We start from the raw sequence: 25956 nt of genomic DNA on the forward strand, positions 1-25956 counted from the left end.
GCAAAAGGCAACTTCAGCCCCACCTCCATGATCCTGGAAGCCTACTTTAACATACAAAAATTATTTTGGAATCTTCCTTTATCCGTAAACCCCCCATGGTACATGTTGACAGTCATCCCCAAGCATATGGCCCACAGATACTCATATGAAGGGTCTCGTGACTAATACTTAACTTTTTCCCAACAATAGCCAGCCCTTCTCAGGGTCCTGGAAACCTTGCTTCCAAAATTCCTTAGAGACTTAACGTTCTTCCTAACCCCCTCCCAACTTGAAAGTCTATAATGGGCCACTCCTCATGACCCCGGTGCACCTCCTTCTGCCCACAGGTCCTGTCCCAGTGCTTTAATAAAACCACTTTTTTGCACCAAATATATCTCAAGAATTCTTTCCTGGCAGTAGGCTCTGAACCCTAATGTCTTCCCTACATCCATGACCTCGGCCCACAGTGGGTTGGTCACAACTGTAAACTCACTAGGTGGGCTGGCCTAAGGGAAAGCAGCTTAGTCACAGAAAGGGAAAGAGAGGGAGAAAGGCAGCTTCTGATCCCAGTTCCCCTGTGGGCCAGCTCTACCTTTCCCCTCCTTTCGCCTAGATCAGTTGGCGCTGAGTTTCTGTTCCTTCTAAGGAAAAGAATTCTGACAGTCAGCAAGGAGTTACTGGAGGCTGAGTGGCACAGTGGCAAAAACTTGATTAAATTATGGCCTGCAGGTGTGTGGAAAGCAGTTTGTAAACCATGACTTTGGATATTTACTTGAGATTTCCAAGCAAAGTGTTCAAGACCTGTGGCCTGGTTTCTTCTTCCTGTTCTCACTATAATACATGACCAGAGAGAGTCATTAAGGAAAGAAATGTCAAGCAAAAGATGAACCTGAGGGGTGCCTGGGAGGCTCAGTCCTTAGGCATCAGCCTTCGGCTCAGGTCATGATCCCAGGGTCCTGGGATGGAGCCCCACATCATGCTCCTTACTCAGTGGGAAGCCTGCTTCTCCCTCTGCCTGCCTCTCCCCCTGCTTGTGTTCCCTCTCTCGCTGTGTCTCTGTCAAATGAATAAATAAAATCTTTTAAAAAATAAAAAATTTTAAAAATTAAGTTTAAAAATAAAATGAAAACAAATAAAATTAAATTACAATTAAATAAAATAAAGATTAAAAAAAAGATGAACCGGGTGCCTGGGTGGCTCAGTAGGTTAGGCGACTGCCTTCAGCTCAGGTCATGATCTCAGGGTCCTGGGATCGAGTCCCGCATCAGGCTTCTCACTCACTAGGAGTCTGCTTCTCCCTCTCTCTCTGCCTGCTGCTCTGCCTACTGGTGGTCTCTCTCTGTCTCTCTAATAAATAAATAAAATCTTTTAAAAATTTTTAAAAATTAAAAAAAGATGAACCTGAACTTGATGATTTGGAGGAATCCTCAGATTGCAGTGACCTCTAAAATTAGGACACTCCCTCTCAGGAAGGCACAACTAAGCCTCTGTCCTGGAGGTCACTGGCGAATCTGATCCATGCACAGCTAGGCTTCTTTTTTTTCTCTCCAGCTTGTGCTGGAGGCACAGTACAAAAAACCTGAGTTGGGGCACCTGGGTGGCTCAGATGGTTAAGTGTGTGCCTTTGGCTCAGATCATAATCCCTGACACTAGTCCACCCCCCCCCCAAGTGCTGGCCACAGCTGGAGGTGTTCTGTGTGGAAGGTGCAAGAACTTGGGTCACCCCCATCTTGCATAGTCATCACTTGCCAGGTAAGACAATAGGCTTCCCACCTGAATTTAAAGGACTCACAGCAGCTTGGCAAGTTTTCCTTCAGGAAAACAAGAAAGCTTCCAGTAACAAGGATCATCAATGCCCCCCTCCCTTTCCCTAACTCACCCTCACACCTCATCAGGTGCCTGGGTTTTGATGTTTTCCCTTGTTGTAAAACTGGTGTCCTGGGTGCTGGGTGGCTCAGTCGGTTAAGCATCTGCCTCTGGCTCAGGTCCTGGGATCAGATTCTGCATAGGACTCCCCAGGCTTGTGCTCTCTCTCTCTCAAATAAATAAGTAAAATCTTAAAAAAAAAAAAAAACAAAAAAACAAAAAGCAAAAAACTGTGGTGTCCCATTTACTAATCAAAACTTTACATCTCCTATTCTCATCCAGACCCGTATCTACAAAAGCTGTTTGCAAAAGGGACAAAAGCATTTTCACAGAAGAACATTTTTGTACGACTTAACCAGAAAGATACATCATATTCAGCAAATGATCAGGACAAAAATCCTGAAGTTTTGACAATTTCAGACAGGTTTACATAACCTCCCATCCCTTTTGTCCAGATTATTTAACCAGTGAGGAGCCTGGAAAATATTAATCTTTTAATGAGAACATCTGCCTTCCTACGGTGTATGTACCAGGTAAATGGCAGGGATGTGATGAGGGAGCAGGAGGCTGGCTGAGGACAAAGCAAAAGCTGGCACCTTCCACCCCCTCTCCACCCCCTGAAATGCCAATTGAATATTACCCCCACCTTAAAAGACCACCAGAGACGTGAGTCAAAGCCAATCAGCAAGGGTTGTTTATTGCAGGTTTGAACTTGGACCTCTGCACCGCTCGTTGCCAATAACGCCGAGAGGTCCAGAGCTGGGTCGGTGCAGGATTTTTATAGACAGGTACAAACAAGTTTCGGGTGGGGCTGAGCTGATTGATTGATAGTTTGAACAGGCATACTTGGCGTCAGTGGATTGGGTCAGGGGACCCCGCGGGAAAGCAGACAAAGCAATCTTACAGAAGCAGAACTGGCCCAGTTAGCCCACGCATGCGGAAAAAAAAAAAAAGTTAACTATTTATCATTTTATGGCAGTCAGGGGTGCCTGAGGAATGCTACACATATGGAGGGGAGCAGATGAAGGGGGGGTGCAAGGTGCCAGCTTTTGCTTTGTCCTCAGCCTGCCTCCTGCTCCTTCACCCCTCCCCTCGGTAATATGTGTCACATTCCTCAGGCACCCTGGCTACCCTAAAAGAAAAACAAATAGTTAACCTGCAGAGATCACAATCCTGCAAGACAGGAGTCTCCCTCCATCTACAAATGTCCTAGTGATTTACAACAAAGAAGCTATTTTATCAATAGCCCATTTTCCAGAGACAAATAACTCAGTTCCTCAAGCCTTAATGTCGCCCTCCCCTCCATAAAAAAAAACTGAAGGAGGCTGAGGCAGAAGGAAATGTAAATAAAGTTAAGTTTCTTCTAAACCTAAATCTCACAAACAAGGATGTTTGATAGGAGGAATGTGACATTCCACCAGGAAACTCCCAATTGTCTTCATGTTAGTGCCTCATTTGAGGGGAAAATAGCCTTGGCTTGACAATATCCAGGCCTCCAATATCCTAACAGTCTTCTTTGATAGCCCTTCTGAACACCCCCTTTGTCCTCACCTACCCAACTCCTGTGTATATAATCAGCCACTCCTCAGGATAGTGGGGCAGCATTTCTGCCTGCCCACAGGTCCTGCCCCCATGCTTTAATAAACCACCTTTTTGCACCAGAGACATCTTAAGAATTCTTTCTTAGCCATCGGCAACAGACTTCACCCCACCGAAACTCACCTAGGTTCTAGAACTTCATCAGATGGAGAGTCAGAAGATTGGCATATTGCTGCAAACCACTGCTCATCCAGAAGGCCAGCAGGCCATAGTTATGAAGTCTTAGAATATAAGAGCGGTTCAGTAGGGTGAGGTCCAGAGCCAATGACCAAGAAAGAATTCTTGAGACATCTTTGGTGCAAAATGGTGGTTTATTAAAGCACAGGGACAGGACCCATGGGCAGAAAGAGCTGCTGCCCCGGGGCTGTGAGGAGTGGTCCATTATATGCTTGCAAGTTGGGAGGGAGTTGGGGGATGGTATAAATCTCTAAGGAATTTTGGAAGCTAGGTTTCCAGGACCTTGATGGGCTAGCTACTGTTGGGAAAAAGGTTATTCATTACCAGTAATAAAACATTTTCATGAGACCCTTTAGATATCTATCAGTGAGCCATATGCTTGGGAATGATGGTCAACACTATCTTGGAGATAAAGTTTCCAAAGGAATTGTTTTTGTTTTTAAAGATTTTATTTATTTATTTGACATACAGATCACAAGTAGACTGAGAGGCAGGCAGAGAGAGAGGGGAAAGCAGGCTCCCTGCTGAGCAGAGCCTGATGTGGGTCTCAATCCCATGCAGTTCTGATCCCAGGTCGCTGGGATCATGACCTGAGGCCAAGGCAGAGGCTTTAACCCACTGAACCACCCAGGCACCCCTCCAAAGGAATTGTTAAAGTAGACTTACAGGATCCTGTTTGGGGGTAGGGGTCGGTCAGATTAGGATTGCCCTTTGATTTAAGCAAAGCCTTAAGGTGGGGGTAGTTGAGTCCCTAGAGGAATGTCACTCTGCCTGTTTTAAGGGTTTGTCAGTGGGTAAGGAAATTTAATAATTTTTCTTCTGTCTCTGTTTTCCACAATAGCAGTGAGATATCCCAGAGAACGGGATTAGGAGTCCCATCTGGGCAGAGGGATCACAGTCCCTGAGATGTACCTTCTCCTGGCTCCCAGCTTTTGGGGATTCACATGCCACAAACGCAATGAGTCTCTGTATATGAAATACACAGCAGAACAGCACATGGTCCAAATAGAAAATAAACTGTGCAGGCCCAGGGATGGGACCCAAGTCAGCACAGCCAGCAACCACAATGTTCCACAACTTTGATGCTCTCCCCCACCAGGAATGTAACTATTAACCAATCAACAGTAAACTTCACTGTCAGCCCTAATAAGATCTACCCAATGAACCCATTCTATCCTCTTTAGAAAGTGACTTTGCAGGAAGCAATGAGTTTCTGGCATAATTTCCTTTTCCCACCTCCTTTCCGCCTTTTTTTCTTTTTTTCCACCTTTAAAAATCTTTCCTTTTCTAGGAGTGCCTGGGTGACACAGTCAGTTAAGTGTCAGCCTTCAGCTCAGGTCATGATCCCGGGGTCCTGGGATCAAGCCCCTTGCTGGGCTCCCTGCTCAGCAGGGAATCTGCTTCTCCCTCTCCTACTTCCCTACCCACCACCCGCCCCTCCCCTGGCTTGTGTTCTGTCTCTCTCCCTCCCTCTCAGAAAAATAAATAAAGAAAAAAGATAAAATGCAGTGTAGGGGACAAGATAGATAAACTTTATTGACAAAGACAGCATCTCTGACACACATTGCTAAAATGTGTCACTGACCCAAACCAGGGCCAGGTCATTGGTCTTAAAATTTACCCAATGTCTAAAGAACCTGCAACCCTGACCCTCTTACTCTTGATTCCCACCCCCCTTAAGAACCCACACTTACAAGCCATCAGGGAGTTTGGGACTTTTAGTGTGGGTTCCCAATGGTAGGTGATGCCATACCAATGAACAACCCATCTTTCTTCAATGCAAATGCTCAATGTCAGTTTTTGGCCTCTTGCATTTTGGGCCGATGAACAAATTCACAGTGGTTTGGTTGCATAAGCTGGGCACACCTTCTGCTTGGGCTGCATCAGGCCACAGCTGGCAGTATCAGATTTCAGCCTGGAGTCAACCCTGGGCAGTTAAGATTGGATCTGTAAATCAGGATTCCAAAAAAGCTGGTGGCTTTCCTTCAAGATGTTGTTTGGCCAGACCGCAGGGTAGATTCTGAATCCAAATGGCAACTAAGGTTTCCCTGAGCCCTTTTTACTTTGTCCAACATTGAGTCTGAATTAACTGCTCACCTTGCCAAAATATATGTGCACCAAGATGGAAAGGTGGCCAGCCTCAAGGGATCCTATACACCTGATTTTACAAGAGCTTTGAGCAAACCAAACACCTTTTTAATGACTGAGCCACCCAGGCGCCCCAAACCGAACACCTTTTTAAAGCTCCAAACATGGGGTGCCTGGGTGCCATGGCGTTTGCCTTTGGCTTAGGTCATGATCCCAGGGTCCTGGGATTGAGCCCTGCATTGGGCTCCCAGCTCAGTGGGGAGCCTGCTTCTCCCTCTCTCACTCCCCCTGCTTGTGTGCTCTCTCTCTACCTCTGTCATATAACTAAAAGCTTTAAAAATAAGTAAGTAAAGAAAGAAAGCAAGCTCCAAACATGTATCTCCAGGTGGAGACTGACATTGTCGTCTACATTATTCTTTTTCCAGTGGCTCCAAGAGGCAAAAATCATCAGCTATGGAGACTTACTATTTTTTTTTTCAGTGCTCAAAAGAATTTAAATTTAAATGTTAACCCATCCACCAGCAAAAAGCAAGAAAGTTGTGCCCTGTAATCCTTTTTCCTCCCAGTTTTCCCTGACTGGGGTAACCCTTCTGGCATTTATGAAAATAAAGTGTATAACATTTTGTATCAATTCTACCAGAGATCTAGATGGTTAGAAAGAAAACCACAGGCCTAAAATGGAGTCACTTATGTTAGGAGCCTCGTATCAGCAAACCTAGAGCTTAATCTGCAAGCGAAGCACAGTCCCAGTACCCAGGACCCTAACCTTTAACCAATCAACATGGAGTTTCCCGGTGGTCCCACTAAAAAATTGGTAATCCCTTCCATTCCCCTAAGGAGAGTGACCTTGCCTAAAACAATGGATTCTCTGGTAATAAATTTCTTTCTTTCTGTTCCCTCTCTACCTTGAAAAACTTTTCCTCTTGTGCAGCTCCATGGAGCTCCTTTCTGTTTGTTTGTTTGATGGGAAGCTGCCAGACCCATAAATCATTTAACACAGCCTGGCAGATCTTCTAGTCTTCAGATGCATTTTTGTTGTATAACAAAGTGCAAATAGCCGCAAAATACAAAGCCATATTTTAACCATCCTCCCCCCTACCCCATCCAGCTTGTTCTGTTTTGTTTCCTCATTGCAAATATGTTTAAACCCTTGGCAGCAAATCCAGCATTTACTGGTTTAACATTCTAGGCTCTAGGGAAGCTCTCCAGGCTGAAATCCAAGGACACGGCAGCTGGGGTGAAGAAGGCTGGAACTGGAACATTTTTTTGCTTTTTTTTTCCCCTCCTCTGGGTAATGGAAAATTTGGGGTCAGCCCCGTGAGTCAATGAACCTATCCCCCCCTTGTTATTTGAAGGAAAAGGCAGCATAAACTTTTAACTTCTTTGGCCCTTCCAAAGCTTACCTTTGAGAATATTGGGGAGGGGGGGTGCTTTCTATTCCTGATGCCAGCAGGTGGGGCTGAGGGCCCAGATCAGTCAAGAGAAGCCTTGGCTTCAAGCAGGATGGAAATGGAACAGAAGAAGCCGGCAGGAGGTGAGAGCAGAGTTGACTGAAGGTAGAGAGAGCAGGTAACAGAGTGCGCGTCAGGAAAACTCCGAGAGGAGGGGCTTTCTCCTATGTACAGAGTCTGGGGTTTGGGGGTTTTTTGTCGTATCTTTTTTTTTTTTTTTTTAAGATTTTATTTATTTGTCAGAGTGAGCGAGAGCGAGCACAGGCAGACAGAGTGGCAGGCAGAGGCAGACGGAGAAGCAGGCTCCCCGCAGAGCAAGGAGCCCGATGTGGGACTCGATCCCAGGACGCTGGGATCATGACCTGAGCCGAAGGCAGCGGCTTAACCCACTGGGCCACCCAGGCGTCCCTTGTCGTATCTTTTTAAAGATTTTATTTCTTTATTCGAGAGACCGCTCAAGCAGGAGGAGTGGCAGAGGGAGAGGGAGAGGCAGGTTCCCTGCTCAGCGGGAGCCCTCTGAGGAACTCCATCCCAGGACCTCAGAATTGGGCTCCCGGGTGGCTCAGTTGGTTAAGCAACTGCCTTCAGACCAGGACCCCAGAATCATGACCTGAGCCGAAGGCATACGCCCAGCCAACTGAGCCACTTACTTAGGTGCCTGAGCCTAGTTTTTATTGGGGATGGTGATCTAGTGTGTGTCTCCTCTCAGGCATCCAGGAACCACTTAGAACAAAGACAAGGGACCAGGTGTCATTCCTTGGAGCAGAAAGGTCCTGGCATTGGTGTCTAGCTCGGGTAGTCTGGGATACGCAAAGGATAGCCTCCTCCAGCCATTCTCACCGGGTCCCTCTTTAGGTATTGTTTATCCTAGAGAGAACTCTTAACTCCTTGTCCCATAACTCCATGTCTGCTATTTGCAAGGCATGTGTAAAGTGGGGTTCTGGGATACAGGCTCCAGCAAGAATAGAAGCAGGAAAAAGCAGGTTTGGGCGGAATCCTCCAGTTTCCCTGTCTCACTCCCACCTGGAGAAGGGAACAAACACTAGGGGCATCACCCAGGCTGGATTTTGTTTCCTCTTTAGTCTATCAGGAGTGGCTAACAACAGCCTGGGGGGGTGGGGGGCAGGGTTACCATACCAGGTTCCTTCCTTCTTCCTTTTCTCAAACAAATGCTTTCACCTTCTTTCAGTGAGTCAGGCTGCTCTTGAGAATCCCAAACCCACCTCCCTTTTTTGGAGAACTGGGCATGAAAACTTTTTCCTTCATGATGAGCCCAGAGACTTGGTTCCTGGACCTGTTTCGAAGGTATAAGCAGACCTATAATTGTGTTCATCGCCTTATTATTAACTTAGCTCCACATTCTGTTTTGTTCTCTACTTAACTCTGCACCTCTTTTTTTTTTTTAAAGATCTTATTTATTTATTTGACAGACAGAGATCACAAGTAGGCAAAGAGGCAGGAAGAGAGAAAGGAGGGGAAGCAGGCTCCTTGCTGAGCAGAGAGCCCGATTCGGGGCTCGATCCCAGCACCCTGAGATCATGACCTGAGCCGAAGGCAGAGGCTTTAATCCACTGAGCCACCCAGGCGCCCCACCTCTGCTCCTTTTAACTTCATGCATGATCAATCATTCCTGTTGCCTTCTGGCCCTGGCTCCTTATTTACCCAGTCACCATGGGAACCTAAATGGGGACAGCAAGGTGGTGTTTATCTGGAAATTATCTCCTGAGCCTGATCACCTGATCATACCAGGTCCCTAATGGGGACTCATCGTCTTAAAGAAAGGCTACCTCCTTCAAGATTTCAAGAAAATCCTCACCCCCCTCTTATGGACATAAGCAGTCCACAACAGGGCACAACAGAACACAACAGGGCAAGGTGGCTTTGGGAATAATGCCCAGACTTCTCCCTGGGCTGCCTTTCTGATAGTAAAGCTTTACTTTGCTTCAAAACCCGTGTCTCAGACATTGGTGCCCAAGTTTGGTCCGGTAAACAATGATGGTCATTTCTGTGTCTGTGTGTGTCTGACTATACCTGATTAAAACAAATCCTGCATGCCCTGTAAAATGTGCATATGTATGTGCGACAATGTGTGAGAGTGTTCAAGTATATATATATATTGGTGGCGGTATCTGTGTGGCTTGAGTGTGTAAGAGCTTGTATGTGTGCATGTGTTGTGCACGTGGGTGGATGGCTACGGCTCTTTTTCCTCTAACTTGTCTGACTGCACGTGCCTGAAATTCTCCCCATAGAGAGGATCACTCTTTAGGGCTGAGTTAAATTCCTCAAATATTTACTGACACATCCGGCAAGCTCAAAAGCCTTCTGGGCTGCAAGGAGTCACAAAGAAGGCACCGATGTCCTCAGTCACTGAGTTGGGTTAGTAATTTATGCATTGTCCTTTCCAGGAGCCTCTTCAAAAATGCTTATTTCTGGGGTGCCTGGATGGCTCAATCGTTAAGCATCTGCCTTCAGCTCAGGTCATGATCTCAGTCCTGGGATCAAGCCCCATATCTCTCATTCCCCCTGCTTGTATTCCCTCTCTCGCTGTCAAATAAATAAATAAAAATCTTTAAAAATAAATAAATAAATGGGGTGCCTAGCTGGCTCAGTGGGTTAAAGCCTCTGCCTTCAGTTCAGATCATGATCTCAGGGTCCTCGGATCGAGCCCCGCATCCGGCTCTCTACTCAGCAGGGAGCCTGCTTCCCCCTCTCTCTCTGCCTGCCTCTCTGCCTACTTGTGATCTCTCTCTGTCAAATAAATAAATAAAATCTTTTTGCATAAATAAATAAATAGAATAAAAAATTCTAATTTCTGCCCAGAAAAAAGGGGGTGCCTGGGTGGCTCAGGTTGGAGTGTAAAGCTATTGATCTTGGGGTTGTGAGTTCAAGACCCAGGATAGGTGTAGATTAATTTAAAATATTTTTTTAGGACTGCCTGGGTGGCTCAGTTGGTTAAATGTCTGCATTTGGCTCGGGTCATGGTCCCAGGGTCCTAGGACTGAGTTCCACGTTGGGCTCCCTGCTCCGTGGGAAGCCCACTTCTCTTTCTCCCATTGCCTGCTGCTCTGCCTACTTGTGCTCTCTCTCTGTCAAATAAATGAATAAAATTTTTTAAAAAATAAAGCTTTGGGGTTTTTTGTAATAAAGATTTTATTTATATGAGAGAGAGAAACAGAGCACAAGCAGAGGAGAGGGGCAGAAGGAGAGGGAGAAGCAGACTTCCTGCTGAGCAGGGAATCCCACATGGGGAGTGATCCAAGCCAAAGGCAGACGCTTAGCCAACTGAGAACATGACCCAAGCCAGGGGCAAATGCTTAACCAACTGAGCCATCCAGGCGTCCCCAGATTAATGTCTTTATTTTAATTCTGGTTGGTTAACACAGTGTTATATTAGTTTCAGGTGTACAGTAGAGTGATTCAACACTTCCGTATAACACCCAGTTCTCAGCACCACAAGGGTACCCCTTAATCCCCAACACCTATTTCACCCACTCACCTCCCCTCTGGTAACCATCAGTTTGTTTTTTCTAGTTAAGAGTTTGTTTCTTGGGGGGTGGGAGGTTAGGGTACCAGGTGGTGGCACGGATTGCATGGAGCACTGGGTGTGGTGAAAAAATAATGAATACTGTTTTTCTGAAAATAAATTAATTAATTTAAATTAAAAATAAATAAATAAAAAGCCCCCCCCCCAAAAAGAGTTTGTTTCTTGGTTTGCCTCTCTCTTTCTTTTTCCTTTTGCTGTTTGTTTTGTTTCTTAAGTTCCACATATGAGGGGCGTCTGGGTGGCTCAGTAGGCTGGGCATCTGCCTTCGGCTCAGGGTGTGGTCCCGGGGTCCTGGAATGGAGCCCTGTATTGGGCTCCCTGCTCCGTGGGGAGTCCCCTTTCCCCTCTCCTGCTCTCCCTGCTTGTGTTCTCTCTGTCTCTCTCTCTCTCTCTGTCAAAGAAAGAAAGAAAGAAAGAAAGAAAGAAAGAAAGAAAGAAAGAAAAAAATCTAAAAAACAAAAAACCAAAAAATAATGCTTTTAAGTTCTGCATATGAGTGAAACAGTGTGGTATTTGTCTTTCTCTGACTGGATTATTTCCTGCAGCGTTATACTCACTAGCTCCATCCATGACTTTGCAAATGGCAAGGTTCCGTTCTTTCTTATATCATTCCAGAATAATATTCCAGAAGAGACATCCTTTTAAACACCTAGCTGAGTTCATAAAAAGAGATAAAATAAAAATTTAAAAATGAGGCAACCCTCCAGGGATGAAAATTAAGAGAGGATTGAAAGGTCAGTGTGGTTGGGATGGGAAACTTAAGCAGTGAGGACTATAAGGATCCTTGTCTTTCTTGTGACCTAGAACCTTCAGGCCTGCACTCTGTGGAGATGTGGGACAGAGAGCCCACAAAGAGCCCAGGCCTCAGGAGCCTGCCCACTGATGGAAGCAGGCAACGGGGAAACTGTGTGTCTGGGCCTAGACTTTTGATAGAAACAGACAAGTCTCTCCTGAGAACCTGTAGCCCAAGCCTTGCCCTCATGGGTTTGGGGTTTCTTTATATACTCCTTGAACAAGCCAGAAAACCCCAAACTGACAAGTGAACTTTTTATGGTCTCAGACAGACTTCACTTTAAAGGCAGTTTTCTGAAGCCAATATAAATCCTTTTAGAAGGCATTGCCCATCCCCAGCCAGGCTTCACAGGACCCTCACCCATAAAATCTATATGCTTCTTTACCTCATTTCCAAGTCAGGGTCCCCAGGAGAAATAAGCCAGCCTGAGTAAGAGTCATGGTGAGATAAAAGGACCCTTCAGGGATTGGAATTATAAAATATAGAAGACAATAAGCATGCTGAAATATTTTAACAAAATAGGAGATGGGGTTTGGAACAAGAGCAAGGAGGGGATTCTGGCTGACTCAGGGGGTTAAACCACCAGCTACTCTTGGTTTCAGATCAGGTTCATGGTCTCAGGGTCCTGAGATAGAACACAGTCTTGGGTTCAACACTCAATGGGGAGTCTGCTTGAAGATTCTCTCTCCCTCTGCCCTCCCCCTGACCTCTCTCTTTCTCTCTCAAATAAATAAATAAATCTTTTTAAAAAGGTCTCAAGATTTGTGCGGGGAGATGGCGTCATCTGGAGTGTGAGTTGCTGCACAAGAGTATTGAAGACAAAGGCTAAGGATAAACTAAGAGGTCAGAAGAACATATTTCAAACAGCCAGCCAAAACAACTTGAAGTCTAAAAGAAAAGCAAAACCAGTCATCACTAATCTTCAGAAGATAAACATCATGAATGATGAAAAAAGTCAACAGAGTGAATAAAGCTTTTATAGATATACAGGAGGAACTCACATACTTTCTCAAAAGTTCTTTCCCTGGACGCCTGGGTGGCTCAGTTGGTTGGGCATCTGCTTTCAGCTTGGGTCATGGTCCTAAGGTGCTGGCATCGAGCTCCAAGTCAGGTTCCCTGCTCAGCTGGGAGTCTGCTTCTCCCTCTCCACCTGCTCATGCTCTCTCTCTTTCTCAAATAAATGAATAAAATCTTTAAAAAAAAAAAAAAAAGGAGGGGCGCCTGGGTGGCTCAGTGGGTTAAGCCGCTGCCTTCGGCTCAGGTCATGATCTCAGGGTCCTGGGATCAAGTCCCGCATCGGGCTCTCTGCTGAGCGGAGAGCCTGCTTTCCTCTCTCTCTCTCTTTCTGCCTGTCTACTTGTGCTCTCTCTCTGTCAAATAAATAAATAAAAATCTTTATTTAAAAAAAAAAGGAAAGAAAAGAAACAGCTGATTCCTTAGCAGTGTCATGAAAATGAATGAGTTAATGTTGATGAAGCGATGAGATTAATGGCCCAGTTGTAATACACTAGAGATACATCAAAGACCCTGCAAAAGACCAACAAATTAACAGTCTTATACAGTTTTATTTTAAGAAATCTCATTAATGGGGGCACCTGGGTGGCTCAGTGGGTTAAGCCTCTGCCTTCAGCTCAGGTCATGATCCCAGAGTCCTGGGATCCAGCCCCACATCAGGCTCTCTGCTCAGCACAGAGCCTGCTTACCCCATGTCTCTGCCTGCCTCTCTGCCTACTTGTGATCTCTGTCTGTCAAATAAATAAATTAAATTAAATTAAAAATAAATCTTGTTAATGTAGAGGCATTGGCACATTTTAAAAACAAATGACATTAAAAAAAATCATAAACAGATCTTGCTTATAATCTAGGAAAGTGGAATGTCAGAAGCCAACAAAATGTGATAAACTTAAAGGGCTAAAGCAGAAGGCATTTCACAAAATCTGCTCACTGAAATGGTCAATACAACTTACTTTATATCCTTCACTTTGTAAGTGGCAGTGGATGGGTGTTTGGATTAGAGGACACACAGAAAGACAGTTTCGTGACAGTAAAAAAAAGACAAACAAGGGAGGAGCTATTGCCCAACTTTTTTTGTTTTCGATGGCCTTAGGTCTACTTTAACTTTCCTCTCATAAGGGGAGGGGGGACCAGAAGGTTCAGAATTGGAAGAAATGCTGAAATCTCAGAATGTAATTACTTGGGGATGGAGGGGATTTGTGGGTATTAAATCACCTTTTCCCCTCGGGGGTGGGGGGTGGGGAAGATGAAGAAAAGACTTCTAAAAAAATAATTTGAAAATTTTTTGAAAGATAGAGTGGGGCAGGGTAGGGGAGGAAGAGGGAGAGAGAGAATCTTAAGCAGGCTCCATGCCCAGAGCAAACCCCCACACAGGGCTCCATCTCACAACCCTGAGATCATGACCTAAGCTGAAATCAAGAGTTGGACATTTAACTTGAATGAGCCACCCAAAAAACCCCATGAATAAATAAACTTTAAAACAAGAGCAAGGAATGAAAGGCTATTGAAATGACATGGGAGACTTGAAAAAGAACAAAATAGGACTTCTAGGGGAGCCTAGCTGGCTCTATTGGTGGAGTGTGCAACTCTTGATCTCAGGGTTATGGGTTTGAGCCCCATGTAGAGATTACTTAAAAATAACTTTCACAGTTACCTGGGTGGCTCAGTCGGTTAAGTGTCTGTCTTCTACTCAGGCCATGATCCCAGGGTCCTGGGATCCTTACCAATGTTGGGCTCCCTGCTCAATGGGGAGCCTGCTTCTCCCTCTCCTACTCCCCCTGCTTGTGCTCTCTTTCTCTCTCAAATAAATAAACAAAATCTTTAAAAAATAAAAATTAGGGGTGCCTGGGTAGCTCAATGGGTTAAAACCTCTGCCTTCAGGTCTGGCCATGATCCCAGAGTCCTGGGATTGAGCCCCACATCAGGCTTTCTGCTCATCAGGGAGCCTGCTTCCCCGACCACCGCCCCCCCCTCCGCCCGCCTCTCTGCCTACTTGTGAACTCTGTCTGTCAAATAAATAAATAAATCTTTGGGGCGCCTGGGTGGCTCAGTGGGTTAAGCCACTGCCTTCGGCTCAGGTCATGATCTCAGGGTCCTGGGATCGAGTCCCGCATCGGGCTCTCTGCTCAGCAGGGAGCCTGCTTCCTCCTCTCTCTCTCTGCCTGCCTCTCTGCCTACTTGTGATCTCTCTCTGTCAAATATATAAATAAAATCTTTAAAAAATAAGTAAATAAATAAATAAATCTTTTAAAAAAATAAGTAAAATTAAATTAAATTTAAATTTAAAAATATATCTTTGGGGCGCCTGGGTGGCTCAATTGGTTAAGCGACTGCTTTCAGCTCAGATCATGATCCTGGAGTCCCAGGATCGAGTCCCACATCGGGCTCCCAGCTCCACGGGAAGTCTGCTTCTCTTTCTGACCTTCTCCTCGCTCATACTCTCTCTCACTGTCTCTCTCTCAAATAAATAAATAAAATATTTTTAAAATAAAAAATAAATCTTTGTTTTAAATGAGGACTTCCAGGGCGCCTGGGTGGCTCAGTTGGTTAAATGAGGACTTCCAGAAATTAAAAAAAAACAACAACAAAACAAAACATGGTAAGTGAACACAAAAATAGCTGACAAGAGAATTAAGGAAGTAAAAGAGCTGAGAAGTCACTCAGGAAGTAGCACACAGAGAGAAAAATATTAAAATTACAAAAGAGAAGTTAAAAGAGAGGATCATAGAATGAGGTCTAACATATGCCCAACTGAAGTTCCAGAACGAGAGAGGAGGAGGAAAGAGAAGAGGTAATACTAAAGATATGGAGGCTGAGAATTTGGCAAATTAATGAAAGACATGAATTCTCAAATTTAGGAAGCACAATGTATTAGGTTCCTGGGGCCAGTGTAATGAAGTACAACAGACTATATGGCTTAATCCACAGAAATTTACTTTTTTTCTTTTAAGATTTCTAATTTATTCATTTGAGAGAGAAAGTGTGAGCCAGAGAGAAGAGAGCAGAAGGGAGGGGGAGAGAGAGAAGCAGACTCCACACTGAGCAGGGGGCCTGACTCGAGGCTCCATCCCCGCGATGAGGGAACAGAAGGCTGGCCGAGGACAAAGCAAGAGCTGAAACCCTGCAACTCCTGGGTGGGACATATGTGACACTCTTTAGGAATCTCTCAACTATTCTTTTTTTTTTTTTTAAGATTTTATTTATTTGACAGAGATCACAAGTAGGCAGAGAGGCAGGCAGAGAGAGAGGAAGGGAAGCAGGCTCCCTGCTGAGCAGAGAGCCCGATATGGGGCTCGATCCCAGGACCCTGAGATCATGACCTGAGCCAAAGACAGAGGCTTTAACCCACTGAGCCACCCAGGCGCCCCTCCAAGTTTTGCTTGGATGATGAATTAAATTCATTGGACATCTAGGTCTTTCAAATAGAATTAAATGCTTAGTCACTGATCACTGGACATAGGTTTACACTTTTGACTAACTGCAAAGAAACTAAGAATATTTAAATCTGTTGGTAAACATGTTTTGTGCTTAACTGATTCACAAATTTGCCATCTAAAGAATTCTGTTGTAACAGTTCCCAATTGATTAACATGTTATGCCTGGGGCACCTGGGTGGCTCAGTGGGTGAAGCCGCTGCCATCGGCTCGGGTCATGATCTCAGGGTCCTGGGATCGAGTCCCGCATCGGGCTTTCTGCTCAGCAGGGAGCCTGCTTCCCTCTCTCTCTCTCTCTCTGCCTGCCTCTCTGCCTACTTGTGATCTCTCTCTGTCAAATAAATAAATAAAATCTTAAAAAAAAAAAAAACCAACATGTTATGCCTGAGTTTTCGCATCTGAGAGACCACCAAGGAGCCAACCCCAATGTTAAACACATGAAGGTTTATTCAGCAAGCTTAAGCTTGGGCCCAAGTATACCCGACACAGCAGAGTAGGGACTTGGACCTCGAACCAGACTACAGTCAGAGTTTTTAAAGGCAGAGTAGGGGTGGACTCAGCGGTGGGTGAGGACAAAGGAGGTGTTCAGAAAGGGGTATCAGGGTAAAGAAGACTGTCAGGATATTGGAGGCCTGGTTATTATCAAGCCAAGGCCATTTTTCCCTCTAATGAGGCACTAACATGAAGACAGTTGGGAGTTTCCTGGTGGAATGTCACATTCCTCCTATCAAGTGTCCTTGTTAGTGAGATTTAGCACTGGGACATTTGTAAACCAAGGGAGACTCCTGTCTTGCAGGATTGTGATTTCAGCAAGTTAACTATTTGTTTTTCTTTTAGGGCAGCCAGCGGTGCCTGAGGAATGTCACACATATTACTGAGGGGAGCGGGTGGAGAGGGGGTGCAAGGTGCCAGCTCTTGCTTTGTCAAGATGGCTGTACTTATGTGAGGGCTGGACTCAAGGTGGGTACAGCCTTATTTTTCTTGGTCTCCACAAATACTTAACTGACTAGAGACTAAGGTATTCTAAGAATACAAAATTCTAACTGTAACTAAGACTAATGGAAATAAGGGAAACAATTCTATGTGGAAAAGTAGATACGTAAGAAAGATAAGGAATGGGAACACATTTTGTTAAAGATAAAAAGTAATTTTGTCCTACTAAATGAGATGGTTGTTTGGAAAGAAATGGCTTGGGACACAATCTGAATGCAAAAGAAAGTTAGATGGTTTGTGAAGGGAAATCTTCAGAAAAGGAATCTTTGGTGTGGTCAGGACAGACTAAGATTAAAACAAATGGGTTTTAAAGTGACTTGGGGGATGCCTGGGTGGCTCAGTTGGTTAAGCAGCTGCCTTCGGCTCAGGTCATGATCCCAGCGTCCTGGGATCGAGTCCCACATCGGGCTCCTTGCTCCACAGGGAGCCTGCTTCTCCCTCTGCCTCTGCCTGCCACTCTGTCTGCCTGTGCTCGCTCTCGCTCACTCTCTCTCTGACAAATAAATAAATAAAATCTTTAAAGTGACTTGATATGAGATTGAAATTCTCTCTGTTCAAAAAGACAGTATTCTTAAATTAATAATCTGTCAGCAATAAAATGTACAGTTTCCTCTTTGCCTGTCCAGAAAAACTATTTTCCACATTTTGCCCATATCAGGTCTTTAACATCCCTAATTATATTTAGGCATGTGCTTTAGAACTTTGTAAGATTTGGGGCTCCTGGGTGGCTCAGTGGGTTAAGCCCTCTGCCTTCGGCTCAGATCATGATCTCAGGGTCCTGGGATGAAGCCCCACATCAGGCTCTCTGCTCAGCATGAAGCCTGCTTACCCTTCCCTCTGCCTGCCTCTCTGCCTACTTGTGATCTCTCTCTGTCAAATAAATAAATAAAATCTTTTTTAAAAACCTTTATAAGATTTTGGCAAATGTTGACAAGATTTAAATCATAAATGAAATCTCTTTAACTCATTATGCTTTTTCTTGGTATGCTAAGTTACTCAGGAAGTTCAGCTAAAAAAAAAAATAAATAAACCTTGGGTTACATTTGGGTAAAGGCTATAACTATTCTAGGGATTCTGTGTATTTCCTAAAGTTTTAATGGTGTTTTTGTTTTTAATATTTTATTTATCTATTTGACAGACAGAGATCACAAGTAGGCAGAGAGGCAGGCAGAGAGAGGGGAAGGGAAGCAGGCTCCCTGCTGAGCAGAGAGCCTGATGCAGGGCTCGATCCCAGGACCCTGGGATCATGACCCGAGCCGAAGGGAGAGGCTTTAACACACTGAGCTACCCAGGCACCCCAAGTTTTAATGTTTTGATAGATCACCATTTGATATTGTAATTATTGAAGTGTTAATGTGTCAATGGGTCCCAGGATAACTTGAGTTTCCTTGTCTACAGTATCATAGTGAACTGGAATCAGATCATTAACAATGTTCATTTCTGAGTCTTTTTGTCATTTATAATTATTCTAATTCTCTTGTAAAATGAGTTTTATCTTAAAGGAGATTCATAAAAAGGGCTTTGAGGACAACACAGGTATTCAGTATCTTTAAGATCAGAACTGAAATGGGTAAGAATTTCCAGAACTAACAAAAGCTGTATCCAAACTAAACCAGAATTAGTAACATGGGACTAACAGAACTGTAAGATTATAGTGTTATGTCTCTTATTTTAGACGTTGCTCATTTTCTAATGTTTACTCTTCCAGACTAAGAAAAATTGTACTTAGGTTGTCAGTGACTTACAGAAATGTAAAAATACTCATTTGACTTGTAAACAAATCAAAGCATTCAACTTTTCTCTCTATCTGAACCCTCTGAAACTCGAAAGGTCTCAGTAAGTATTCTTCCATGGCAATCAGTCATTTGCAACAGTGTAATAAGAATCTGTTCTCCTCCTAACTTTTAGGACACCATTGGAAACACTGGTTATTTTACCAAGGCTTTGACTGGAATGTCATATTTGAGAAAGACATGTAGACTCAGATATGACAGACAGCTTTAAGGAACTAAGGTTGACTTCAGAAAACCTGGAGCCATAAAGCCCCTTGGAACCGTTGGCCTGCTACCTCCCTTACAGAGTTCCCAGCAGCCTCACCAGTTGAGTAAAGAATGTCACTTCCTGGCAGGTGCAGGAACCTCAGGATACTTTGGAGACCTCAGGAAGAAGAATTTGCCCAAATCCTCAGGTATTGCAGGCATGTCTGATGGCAAGTAACTTGGCTTGGCTTCTGGCCTGTAGAGGCTACTAAAAGTTCAACCTAGAGATTGCTTATAAGAAGCTCCAGCAAAGCAGATTATAAAAGATCTGTATGATCACTCACTGTTCTTGCAGAGCTTATGGAAACAATTAGGCCAAATCTGTTTAAGCTGGGCTTTTTTTTTTTCCAGATAAATTAGTCCTAACGTCCCAAGTTTTTCATCTGAGAGACCACCAAGGAGCCAAGCACCGATGCAATCACATGAGGGTTTATTTGACAAGCTTAAGCTTGGGTCCAAGTATACCCAACACAGCAGAGTAGGGACTTGGACCCCAAGGCAGATTACAGTCAGAGTTTTAAAAAGCAGAGTAGGGGTGCGCTCAGCAGTGGGTGAGGACAAAGAGGGTGTTCAGAAGGCCTATCAGGGTAAAGAACACTGTCAAGATACAGAAGGCCTGGTTACTATCACGCCAAGGCTGTGTTTTTTTTTTGTTTTTTGTTTTTGTTTTTTTTACCAGCATGAAGACAATTGGGAGTTTCCTGGTGGAATGTCACATTCTTGCTATCAAGCATCCTTGTATTCTGGGCTCTGTTATTAGGAACTAGCTGACCACATTTCACTGGTTTCCCAGACTTGCTTCTAAGTAAGTTTTTCGGGGTGGGGGGGCCAGGGTCAGTTTAAGTTTTACTGCACAAACAACAAAATGGCTTTTAACCAAGATGGAGTTGCTTTGGCTAAATAGGTCCTTACACTAATTTGGCTATCTTTGGAAATGAGGGTTATTTTAGAGAGAAACATGTTTTAATAACACAACTTTGTGGATGTTCTAGATTTGATTGTCTTTAAATGTTTGTTGTTTACCTAAGCTAGACAACTAGAAGTAAACTTAAGAGAAATTACCACAGTAACTCATATATAGACAATCTTCTGCTGATTGTTCTGTGGGGATAATAACAGAACCCCATGGCACATGATTATTAAACAGCTGAAAAATGGGATTGATTCCTCAACAATTGTATAACTCTACTATCACGTTGACCAATTCTGTGGGGCTAGGATAACTGTCTAAAAGCCAGCATACCCCACTCCATAGGATTATCTATGGACTTGTGTAAATAACAGATGACCCCACTTTCTATATGATTGGATCGGATGATGCATGTGGGACTCCCCTTCCCTCTTGACAAGTTTTCTCCCACTTGCCAGTAATCCTCCATAATCAGGATATTGTTAAGGCTGGACCACTCAAAGGGCTTCTTAATGGTTTCATCCCTTAGTCATATTTATCCTAGAAGCCACCTCTTTTGAGTTATAGTTGCAAACAAATGAGTTAGCGAAGCATAGAACAGCCCTCCTCATAAAAGGAGCTTCAGAGCTCACTATGGGACAGTCCCTGACTATAATCACGTCACATCAGATCCAGATTTATCTCAGAAACCAAAGGCCACTAATGGATTGCAACTGCCCCTGAGAACAACGTATTACTTAAAATACAACCCCTGGAAGGTTTTACTAGTTACCAAGCACATTTAGATATAGCTTTAAGAAAAACACATACTGGCAACAGGCCTTTGGGGGAGAGGACGATATACGGCCTTGAGGCTGAGCAGCTGGGGATGCCCGGCTCGCTCAGGCAGAACGCCACCTGCTTCCCTTTTCTGCTATCTCCCCTTTCTCCTCCCAAAAGCACCTGTTGCTTGTTAGAGGAGTCCTCTGGATGTGCTTGTTTAACTATAAACTTTGCCCTCCTTCTTGTTTGTCTACAAGACATATGACTAATGTTTGACCTTCGTTGGCTCTTCTTTTGGTTATTGTATCCACCCAATAAAAGTGAGACTGAGGACTTGCCCGGGGCAGCAGTCTTTTTGACTGTTGTCCCCTGCTCCCTTTCTCTTGCAGCTGACGTGTTTGTGCCTCGTTCTTCTCCCGTGCACCGACTGGAAGTGGCAATGGATGATGAAAGCCAACTTACTAAGTACTGGGCTGCACTTACGGATATGCCAGAAATAATACTTAAAACTTGTCAAACTTTAAACCTAGTTACCCATATGCCTGAACCTGACCATTGTACCTCTTTATAGAGCAAAAACTGTTCAGAGGTTATTGATGTTGCTTAATCTAGTTGGCCAGATTTAAGATGCCCCTGTTAAAAATCCAAATGACAGAGGCTCAGTGGGTTAAAGCCTCTGCCTTCAGCTCAGGTCGTGATCCCAGGGTCCTGGGATTGAGCCCTGCATCGGGCTGTCTGCTCAGTGGGGATCCTGCTTCCTCCTCTCTCTCTGCCTGCTTCTCTGCCTGCTTATAGTCTCTGTCTATCAAATAAATAAATAAAATCTTTTTAAAAAATTAAAAAAAAAAAAGTCTCTGCCTTCGGCTCAGGTCATGATGGGATCCAGCCCCACGTTCGGCTCCTTGCTCAGCAGGGAGCCTGCTTCTCCCTCCCCCTCTGCCTGCCTCTCTGCCTACTTGTGATCTCTATCTCTCTTTCAAATAAATAAAATCTTTAAAAAAATGACAGTTGGTTTACTGATGACCATAGTTCTCATGAAAAGAATAAGAAAAGCTGGGTATGCCATAGTGCTCACTAGCACTTTGCAATTGCTAAGCCTTAAAAATTAATACTAATACTGACTCCAAATATGCTTTCCTAATCCTACATGTCCATGGAGCAATTTGGAAAAAAGCGGTTTATTATCAAGCCACAACTCCACAAATACAGCCCTAAATTTATTACTCTTAAGGCAGTACATCTACTTAAGGAGATAGCTGTAATTCACTTCAAAGGATGTCAAAGGATATGACCTTTGGAACAAATGAAAGTAATACAGGGTTTACACCAGGCCACTGATTTGGGCAAAAAGGCCATCGAAGTGACAAACTTCATAAAGGAAAATTGTCCCTAGATTTGGACTCCCTTGGTCCCTATGAAGTAGCAATGGACTGCCTTTTATTACACATTTTTTTTTTTTTTTTAAGATTTTATTTATTTACTTGAGAGAGAGACAGTGAGAGAGAGCATGAACGAGGAGAAGGTCAGAGAGAGAAGCAGACTCCCCGTGGAGCTGGGAGCCCAATGCGGGACTCGATCCCGGGACTCCAGGACCATGACCTGAGCCGAAGGCAGTCGTCCAACCAACTGAGCCACCCAGGCGTCCCTGCCTTTTATTACACATTAAAAGATGGCCCTTCAGGGCGCCTGGGTGGCTCAGTGGATTGAGCCACTGCCTTTGGCTCAGGTCATGATCTCAGGGTCCTGGGATTGAGTCCCGCATCGGGCTCTCTGCTCATCGGGGAGCCTGCTTCCCTCTCTCTCTCTGCCTGCCTCTCTGTCTACTGTGATCTCTCTCTGTCAAATAAATAAATAAAATCTTAAAAAAAAAAAAAAAGATGGCCCTTCAAACTGAATAGCCCTTGATATCTTGACTGCAGCTACAGAAACCCAAAATTGGAGGACTGCCTCCTAATGGGACCCAATGATTATATGTCTCCTGTGTTCATGGTTTCCCCCAGGCTAGATAGGACACTGTATTCTGGGTTTTGCCTGGAATCTCGAATGCATTATTAAAACCATTACCAACCTGGCCAACCTTCCAGACCTTAAAAAGTGGTGAACTCCTTCTGTCTCATTGGTATGACCAACTAACATTCAGTTTTGTTCCCCCTTTGGAACGGAAGGATATTTGGCACATGAAAGCTCTTACTAATAAGTACATGGTCAGCCCCAACTGATCTCGAAGTAGCATTTCTCTATTAAAATGCTATGGTAGGGACGCCTGGGTGGCTCAGTTGGTTGGACGACTGCCTTCGGCTCAGGTCATGATCCTGGAGTCCCGGGATCGAGTCCCGCATCGGACTCCCAGCTCCATGGGGAGTCTGCTTCTCTCTCTGACCTTCTCCTCGTTCATGCTCTCTCTCACTGTCTCTCTCTCAAATAAATAAATAAAGTCTTTATAAAAAAATAATAAAATAAAATAAAATGCTATGGTAAAAAAAATGCTATGGTAATACAAAAGTGTAAAACAGCTTTACAAAATAGAATGGCATTGGCATCGAATTTTTTTTTAAGATTTTATTCATTTATTTGACAGACAGAGATCACAAGCAGGCAGAGAGGCAGGCAGGGAGGGGGGGGGAAGCAGGCTCCCCGCTGAGCAGAGAGCCTGACTCAGGGCTCGATCCCAGGACCCTAGGATCACGACCCAAGCCGAAGACAGAGGCTTTAACCCACTGAGCCAACCCAGGTGCCCCAGCATCAAATGTTTTAACTGCTACACAAGGTGGAAGTTGTGCAATCACAAAAACAAAGTACTATGTTTATGTTCCAGATTATCACAAAATATTTCTTGGGTTCTGATATACTCAAGTTAGCACTTTAAACAGTCCCTCTCTCCTTTAATGATTGATTAAACTCCCAGACTGGAAAAGGGTTTTTTGTCAACTAGCAAAAAACTTACTTGAGATTCATTTTCTTTTTGCTACGCTAACTATGTTTTGCTGTTTCTCCCATGTCTCCCCACCTGGCATCAACTCCTTCACTGCCATAACTTCCACTGATGATCCTTTCCACTTGGGAAGATCACCTGAGCAGTGTCCCCTGGATTCAGCTTCCTCTGTCTTTCCTAACTCCCCTAGGCATTCCCCACCTGACCAGTGTTGACCCAAGAAGGTAGGGACAACTCTACATCCCCGTTCAGCAGGAAGATGTTACAGAAGCTGAGACCTTCACCTTCAATTACCTTAAAGATTTAAGGGTCAGAATTGTTCAGGAGGGAATGATGAGAGAACAGAAGTCTGGCTGACGACAAAGCAAGAGCTGACAACTTGCAACACCCCCCCCACACACACACACTCCTAGGTGGGACATATGTGACACTCTTTAGGAATCTCACAACTTTTTTTTAAAGATATTATTTATTTATTTGACAAGTGATCACAAGTAGGCAGAGAGGCAGGCAGAGAGAGAGAGGAGGAAGCAGGCTCCCAGCTGAGCAGAGAGCCCGATGTGGGGCTCCATCCCAGGACTCTGGGATCATGACCTGAGCTGAAGGCAGAGGTTTTAACTCACTGAGCCACCCAGGCACCCCTCCCAACTTTTCTTAATAGCTTGCTTTGAAAAGGGCAGAACGACCTTGGCAATGGCAAGGCCTCTGGTATCCAGTATCTTGTAGGTCCTCTTCAGCTTATGAAAGTTCTGTTGAAACCTCCCTTTTCCTTACTTCCCCCACCCCCATGGTACATAACCTGCCATCTCTCAACCCTGGGGCAGCAGCCCTTTCTGCCCAAAGGTCCTCTCCCCTGCATTAATAGACCACCATTTTGCACCAAAGATGTCTCAAGAATTTTTTCTTGGTCATGGGCTCCGGACCTCACCCCACCAAACCTCACGTATGTTCTAAAATTTTGTCACTCCAGTCTCTGCCTCAGTCATCGCCTGTTGTTCTGTGTGTCTTCCCCTCATCCTCTCCCCCTTCTGTTCTCATCAAGACCCCCATTACACTGGGTTAAAGGCCACCCTCCTCCAGTATGACAGCATTTTATCTAATTATGCAGGGAAGACATTAGGGTTCTAAGCTAATGGCCAAGAAAGAATTCTTGAGACCTTTTTGGTGCAAAACAGTGGTTTTATTAAAGCACAGGGACAGGACCCATGGGCAGAAAGAGCTACACTATGGTCATGAGGAGTGGCCCATTATAGACTTTCAAGTTAGGAGGGTATTAGGCAGAGCATAAGTCTGTAAGGAATTTTGGAAGCAAGGTTTCCAGGACCTCGAGGGGCTAGCTGTTGGGAAAAGGTCATGTATTACCGTCTAACAAAACCTAAGTCATGAGACCCTGAAGATGTATATCGGTGAGCCATATGCTTGGAGGGTGATTGCCAACATGTAGCTATAAAGGAAATTTCTAAAGGAATTTTCTAAAGGATTTCTAAAATTAAAGTTCTAAAAGAACTTTTATATGTTAAAGTAGACTTTCAGGGGTTCCTGGCTGGCTCAGTGGGTTACAGCTTCGGCCTTCTGCTCAGGTCATGATCTCGGGGTCCTGGGATAAAGCTGCATGGGGTGCTCTGCTCAGCAGGGGGCCTGCTTCCCTCTCTGCCTACTTAAAGTAGTTTTTCAGGACCCTGGGGGAGGAGAGTCAGTTGGGCAAGGATTGCCTTTTGCCCTTAGCAAAGTATTAACATTGAAACAGTTGAGTCCCTGGAGGAATGTTTCAAGGACTTGCCAGTGCGGGAGGTAGGGAGGTAGTAAGTTTTATGCCACATAAGTTTTTCCCACATAAATTACATCTGTGATAATTATACTTCAAAATAAAATCACACTCAGAGGTACTGGGAGTTAAAAAGTACTTTCAGAGGTAATTTAACATACCTTTTGGGGGGACACAATTCAACCCATAAGACACAACAAATCTCAAGCAGGGTCAAAATGAATAAATCACACCTAGACATACTGTATGAAACTGTAGGATACTAAAGACAGGATTTTGAGACAGACAGAGGGAGGAAGGGAGAAAACACTGGCACTACGAAAACTAACTTCAAAAGCACCACAGGAATCCAGAAGACAGTGGAACCTATCTTTAAAATGCTGCAAGAGGGACACCTAGCGGGCTCAGGTAGTAGAGCAAGCAATTCTTGACCGTGGGGTGGTAAGTTTGAGCCTCATGTTGGGTGTAGAGGTTACTTGAAAGTAAAATCCTTATGGAGTGCCTGGGTGGCCCAATTTGTTAAGCATCTGCCTTTGGCTCAGGTCATCATCCCAGTGTCCTGGAATCAAGTTCTGCATGGGGCTCCCTGCTCAGTGGAGAGTCTGCTTCC

General features: G+C 44.5%; 1 pseudogene; it reads left to right on the top strand.

Annotated features, from left to right (window-relative positions):
* Positions 1–9245: 9245 nt before the first annotated feature.
* On the top strand, positions 9246–13000 carry LOC101674466 (annotated as a pseudogene).
* The last annotated feature ends 12956 nt before the right edge of the window (positions 13001–25956 follow it).

Source organism: Mustela putorius, unplaced genomic scaffold, assembly GCF_011764305.1.
Source record: "Mustela putorius furo isolate JIRA1106 unplaced genomic scaffold, ASM1176430v1.1 tig00003858_pilon_pilon_pilon, whole genome shotgun sequence".
NCBI classification, from domain to species: domain Eukaryota; kingdom Metazoa; phylum Chordata; class Mammalia; order Carnivora; family Mustelidae; genus Mustela; species Mustela putorius.